Below are 6,000 nucleotides of genomic sequence, written 5' to 3' on the forward strand. Positions count from 1 at the left end.
CTTAAGAAATACATAAATTCAAAGACATGAACGATACAATTACTGCAACGTTTGAAAATGAGAAAAACGGAATTTCTTATTTGCATTCACGAAATCAGTGCATTTAGCATGGCCGATCAAATTAAATTCTATTTCAAACTTAAGCGTGACCAACCAAAATAAATACTATTTCAAACTTGAGCGTTGCAGACTAACCAAAATGTTATTCCGCCCTAAAGCCTGACAGACCATCGGAATCACCATTGCAAATTTAAATGTGACAGACCAACGTAAGTAAACCTTTTTTTAAATAGCTTCCAAACTTTTGATTCTATTAAACAAGAAATTTCGACACATATTCGAGTTATTGTCAGAGTTGGCACATTTAAGCAACGTCGAGCTTGGCTTGTATTAAATGAGTGACCATTTTAGGAGTTGAAGTTGCTGAATGCAACACATATTTCTTCAAATTAATAAATATCGATACTTCCGTTCAGTCTCGAAAGACAAAGGATATCCTCTGTAGGGGCAGCTGCGAATGTAATTTTAAGGCAAGGGTTGCACAATCCCAAACGTCAGATCTCCTGAATCGGCGCTGTTTAAATCCAGTGGTAAGGAGAAGTCCAGGACGACTGGAAACAATGCCGAGATAAGCGGAGAGCACATATAGCAGCTGGAAGTCCCAAATGGTCACCCATTTAGTACTGACCAGGTTCAATGTTGCTTAACTTCGGTGATACAGCGGAACCGGTGTATCAACGTGATTATGCCGTATAATAAAGATCAGTTTGATAGAAAATATGTGCGTACGCCAACTGGGCTTTTCTTTCGGCCCCAATCTACCGGCTTTTAGTCCATTGCTGAGGCAGCTTCCTCTCTGTTGGCTGAAATATGGTCGTGTAATGTTCTAAGAGATCCACCCTCCTATGTTTTACCTTCTCACCCTGTTAATTTATTGCTATTCACCTGAGGCGATCCTATCGAAGAATATCAACGGGGCTGCTCAGGAATAGTTGTCAGACCAGAATATGTTTACGCTTCCGATATAAGAGAAACGATGGTTGAGATGCCATAAAAAAGTAATAATCGACACATTTTCATGAATATTTAACATTAAGATTTAACGTGCAGTTATTTTTTTATGTGTATAGATTAGTGTTAAGACGATTAATCGGAATCGGGAATCGGAAAAAGTAGAACTTTTGGATCTATTGAAATCGGTATCAAAATCTAAAAATTGAAACTAATTTTGCATTCCAAACATTTTAGAAATGCAAAAATGAAAAAAATCCGTGAAATTAAAATCTATAGATTAACCATCACACGCGTATTTCATTGACGTTTGCGAAAGTATGTGCACGCATTATATGATTTTTAGGGTAAGCCAAACATTAAATATTGGAATCCTCCCGTCACTAATCTAATATATGAAAGGCAATCTGTCTGTCTGTCTCCATATTATTAAAGTTTATCTTCTCCGAAACTAAAAGTCGCAGAGAGGCGCTAGGTGCTTCAAATGATTGGATTTTTTACGGATCGTTCTTTTATGGGTCTTTAGCCGATTAAAATAGTTTTAAAAATGGGTTAAAATAGTTTTAAAGGGATTAAAATAGTTCTAAAGGGATTAAAATAGTTTTAAAAATGGGTTAAAAACGAGTCAGAATTGAAAAATCGTCATAGATTTTGTACATTCATCTTAGTTTATTTTTAATTTTTAACCAGTTCATATGCGTGTCGCGACAGTACACTGGTGACGTCACTATTTTTTTATGTTTCGATTCTAGCTTATGATATCCAAAACTTTTGAAATCATGACTCTATAATGATATATACGAAATGTGGACGAATTAAAATATCATATTTAAGCGTATTTTACGGCCGAGCAAAGTTACACACACACACACACACACACACACACACACACACACACACACACACACACACACACACACATATATATATATATATATATATATATATATATATATATATATATATATATAGTAAGTTATAAAATATATATGGCGATTAAGCTACACTGAATATTCCGCTAGTGTAGCTTAATCGCCATATATATTTTATAACTTACTAACAAGCTCTACCTACGTATTGAGCACTTTTGAAGTAAATACTTAAAGTTTATGCATAAATTTATACTTTCGTATATTAATTTTATGTGAGTAAATGAAGTTTATATATATATATATATATATATATATATATATATATATATATAGAGAGAGAGAGAGAGAGAGAGAGAGAGAGATGGAGAGAGAAAGAGAGATAGAGAGAGAGAGAGAGAGAGAGAGAGAGAGAGAGAGAGAGAGAGAGAGAGAATATTTAAAAGAAAAACGTCTGAATGTGACAGATGTATATTTAATGAAATGAATCGGAATAAAATTGTAATGAAAAAAACTTACTTGATTCTGCTTTTTTCTTTTCTTCTTGTATTTTCTTATGTTTCCTCCTTGTTATTTTCCTTCATTTCCTTTTCTTTCTGGGAGTGTAATTCTTTATTATTTTTATTTATTTATTTTTTTTTTTTGGTGTATTCTTTGTCTTTCGATCCTTTCTTTTCTATATCATTCTCCTTCTTTGTATTATCAGGTTCTTTTGTTTTGCAAGACTTTCTTTTACCACATAAGTTTCGTTCCTTTCTTTTTCTGTTTTTCTTTTTCTTTCTTTCTTCCGGTTCTTTTCTTTCTTTCTTTCTTTCTTCCCGTTCTTTTCTTTCTCTTCCTTTATTTTCGTTGCGTTATTTTCCTTTTTCTTTTTTTTTCTTTTTTCTCCCAAATATTTCTTTCTTTCCTTCTGTGTTATTTTTATGCAGTCACCATCGTCGTTTTTTTTTTCTTATCTCTCTCTCCCTCTTTTATCTCTGATAAATTAAAACAAGTTAAACAGTTGTACCACACATGTATTTATATATATAAATACATGTATATATATATACACACACGCACACATATATATATAAAATCAAATCGTTGTCACAACCTTGCTGTACCTTTTCTTTTCAACAAATATTCACTTTTTTTTGTTTCTTCAAGATTCCAGCATTTGCGTTTACAAATCTGTCGGCCATTTTGTTTTCCATCCGTCATCCAATGGGCGTTTCGGTTTCAATTCCCTCTCCGTTTGTCGTTCGTTGCCAGCTCTCTTTGGCGCTCGCCGCTTCTATTCATTTGTACATAGCTATTTAGCATTAATAAAACAAAATCCAACTTTAAATTCCAGTTCAAGTACCGACAATTTGGACGAAATATGATTGCCTGTTATCTTGGACAACTTTAACGGAAGATATATATCCAGTATCTATTTTTTGTGTTATTTATATTTATGTGTGGCACGACAGAGAGAGAGGTCACTTTGTCTCCTTGACTGGTCAGCCGACCGGCTACGGCAGAACTTCTACTCCACATATGCGACCAATCAGGCTCCTTTAGGCACTAGAGGAAACTCTTGGCGATACATGTCAATGTAATTACATTGGGAAGCATTGCACGCATCACACACGCACGTACACACATACACACGCATAAATATATATAGAAAGAGATATAAAGGCGACATACACGCATCTAGATGCATATAATTAAACATGTACACAGACACACATACGATAGACAAATAAGTATACAAATACGCACGCAAATGTATATAATATATACGTACTATATACATGTACACACACACTTGCACGTATATACAAATAATTGTGTACACACACACACACACACACACACACATATATATATATATATATATATATATATATATATATGACAAAATAAATTATCACATAAGTCTTGAATAGCCTAGATAGAATATTAGTAAACGAAGACAACTAATGGCGGCTAAAAAGTTTACATTTAAATATCAAATGTTCAAATGAAAATAAATACAATAGAAGTTATTCCTTAATCTATGGTGTTTTGCAGATTTACGGTTTTCTCATCAAAGTCCAAAGGTGTAAAAAAAAATTCTGGAACTTTAAAAATTAGAGATTTAGAATTTGATTTCGTAGAAATTGATTGTGGGAAAGAAGTTATATACCATAATTAATTAAATACATCCCAACTGCGATTTTGTGTATGAAAACTGAAATAAATTATAGCGAAAACTTGTTAGAGACAAATTTGCTATTCATAAAAATGTGATTATATATATATATATATATATATATATATATATATATATATATATATATATATATATATATATATATATATATATATATATATAATTATTTACGATAATAATTATTAAATACCTACAGACACTAGTGTTTTATCCTTTCGGGAATCATCAGTGCAGAGTGTCACAATTAACACCAATCGATAGATCCTGATCCGGCAATTGAAGCTATCCCTGACTTCATTAGCAAAGTTCACTTCCATTCAGCTACCGTTAACCGCGGGAAACGATGTTGAATTTTTAAACATATATATATAATGTGTGTGTGTCTAAAAATAAAATAAAAATACCAGCGATGGTTGACGTTATATTGTTTTAAAAAAAGAAAAACCGAATGAAATTATGAAATAATCAACGTTTCGTCCCTATTTCAGAGGACATCTTCAGGATATTAAAAGTAAAAATGCAAGAAAAGAAAAAGATCATAGACCACACGAAAATGAGAAGAAAAAAGTGTTTAACTCCTACCCATATCGGTAAGGACAAACATATGTGTGTGTATGGGAAGGTTGGGTTGTTAAATGTCTATATATACACTTTTAAAAATGCGCCATGAAATGTAAAAAAAAAAACGAAAAAAGTAGGTGGAAATTAAAAAAAAAAAAAGACGGAAGCATAGCGTTTTGAAATATAGTAAGACTTTTTTTATAACGTCATGTAGCCGTTAATATATTTTAGAAGATATGATGCAATTCATATTTTTTTAACAAATATATCTGTTATGATTCTAATATGGCTGTGTAATTGAAATGAAATGCGTGTATTTTTGTTATGTAATTTTTTGATTGAGGTCATATGATATAATTATTAGAGAATGTGTTTCCAGTGTGTGAGAGGGTTAACCTGTGTCTACTATTAGATTATGTTCTTTTAATAGAAGTTTACTTATTAATGGCGATACGTTATAGAAACCTGCACGTTGTTTAATTGTGCTTGAATTTGCGATAAGCGCTTAATCAAGAAGTCTCTGTCGCGGTTTATTTTAAATAAATTTAACTATTTTTGCTTGTTTGAAGTCACAAGTATGATTATGCTGCAATACATGTGAGAATAATGCATTTGGAGAATTGCTATTTCTTATATCTCTTTTTTATTTATTGAACCTTTTCTCTAATAAGTTCACTGAGTATTACCAACGTATCTATGATGGCAATTTTGGTAATGAACAGTGTATACGCCTGCATTGGAAATTGATTTGTTTCGGAAATGTTTTTGTCATTTTTAATGTTTGTTTTATAGTTGGTGCTGTGGTTTGTATGATTTGAAATATTTTTGAAATGGAACAAGGTCATACATGCCATTACATGAAAAATGTATTTTCAAATATTTGTACCGGTGTTTTGTTTTGTTAATTTCATTCGTCCAGAGAAAGTACACAATAAAGACGAAACGTTGAACACATAATTTGGTTTGTTCCCATGTTATCTCTCTCCTTCTCTCTCTCTCTCTTTCTCTCTCTCTTTCTCTCTCTCTTTCTCTCTCTCTTTCTCTTTGTATATATATATATATATATATATATATATATATATATATATATATAGTGCAAAATTTTGTTGAAAATTCAAGGACTCACATTTTCTTTTTTTATAACGTTCGTTTATTTCCTGAAGAAAATAAACGAAGGTTATATTTAAAAAAAAAAAAAAAAACGCAGTCTTTGAATTTCCAACAAACTTTTGCACTATATATGCTCTACACCTATTAAATAGATACATTGAGCTTAACTCCAAATTAACGGTGGCTGGTTTTAAAAATAATAATCTAGACCCATTAAACGAAAACGGTATACATTTAAATTAACGACATTCCAAAAACAAACTTAAC

General features: G+C 31.5%; 1 protein-coding gene across 1 annotated transcript in view; it reads right to left on the reverse strand.

The window, feature by feature from the left end:
- The window catches only part of LOC145288258 (stabilin-2-like), a 223,917-nt gene extending 220,474 nt beyond the window's left edge, over positions 1-3,443 (reverse strand). The window contains exon 1 of the mRNA XM_080136297.1: positions 2,400-3,443. The gene's annotated coding sequence lies outside the window, so the exon portion shown is untranslated. The remainder of the gene's footprint in view (positions 1-2,399) is intronic.
- Between the last annotated feature and the right edge of the window lie 2,557 nt (positions 3,444-6,000).

Source organism: Euprymna scolopes, chromosome 2 (genome assembly GCF_053919585.1).
Source record: "Euprymna scolopes isolate OS-2025 chromosome 2, ASM5391958v1, whole genome shotgun sequence".
Lineage (NCBI taxonomy): Eukaryota > Metazoa > Mollusca > Cephalopoda > Sepiida > Sepiolidae > Euprymna > Euprymna scolopes.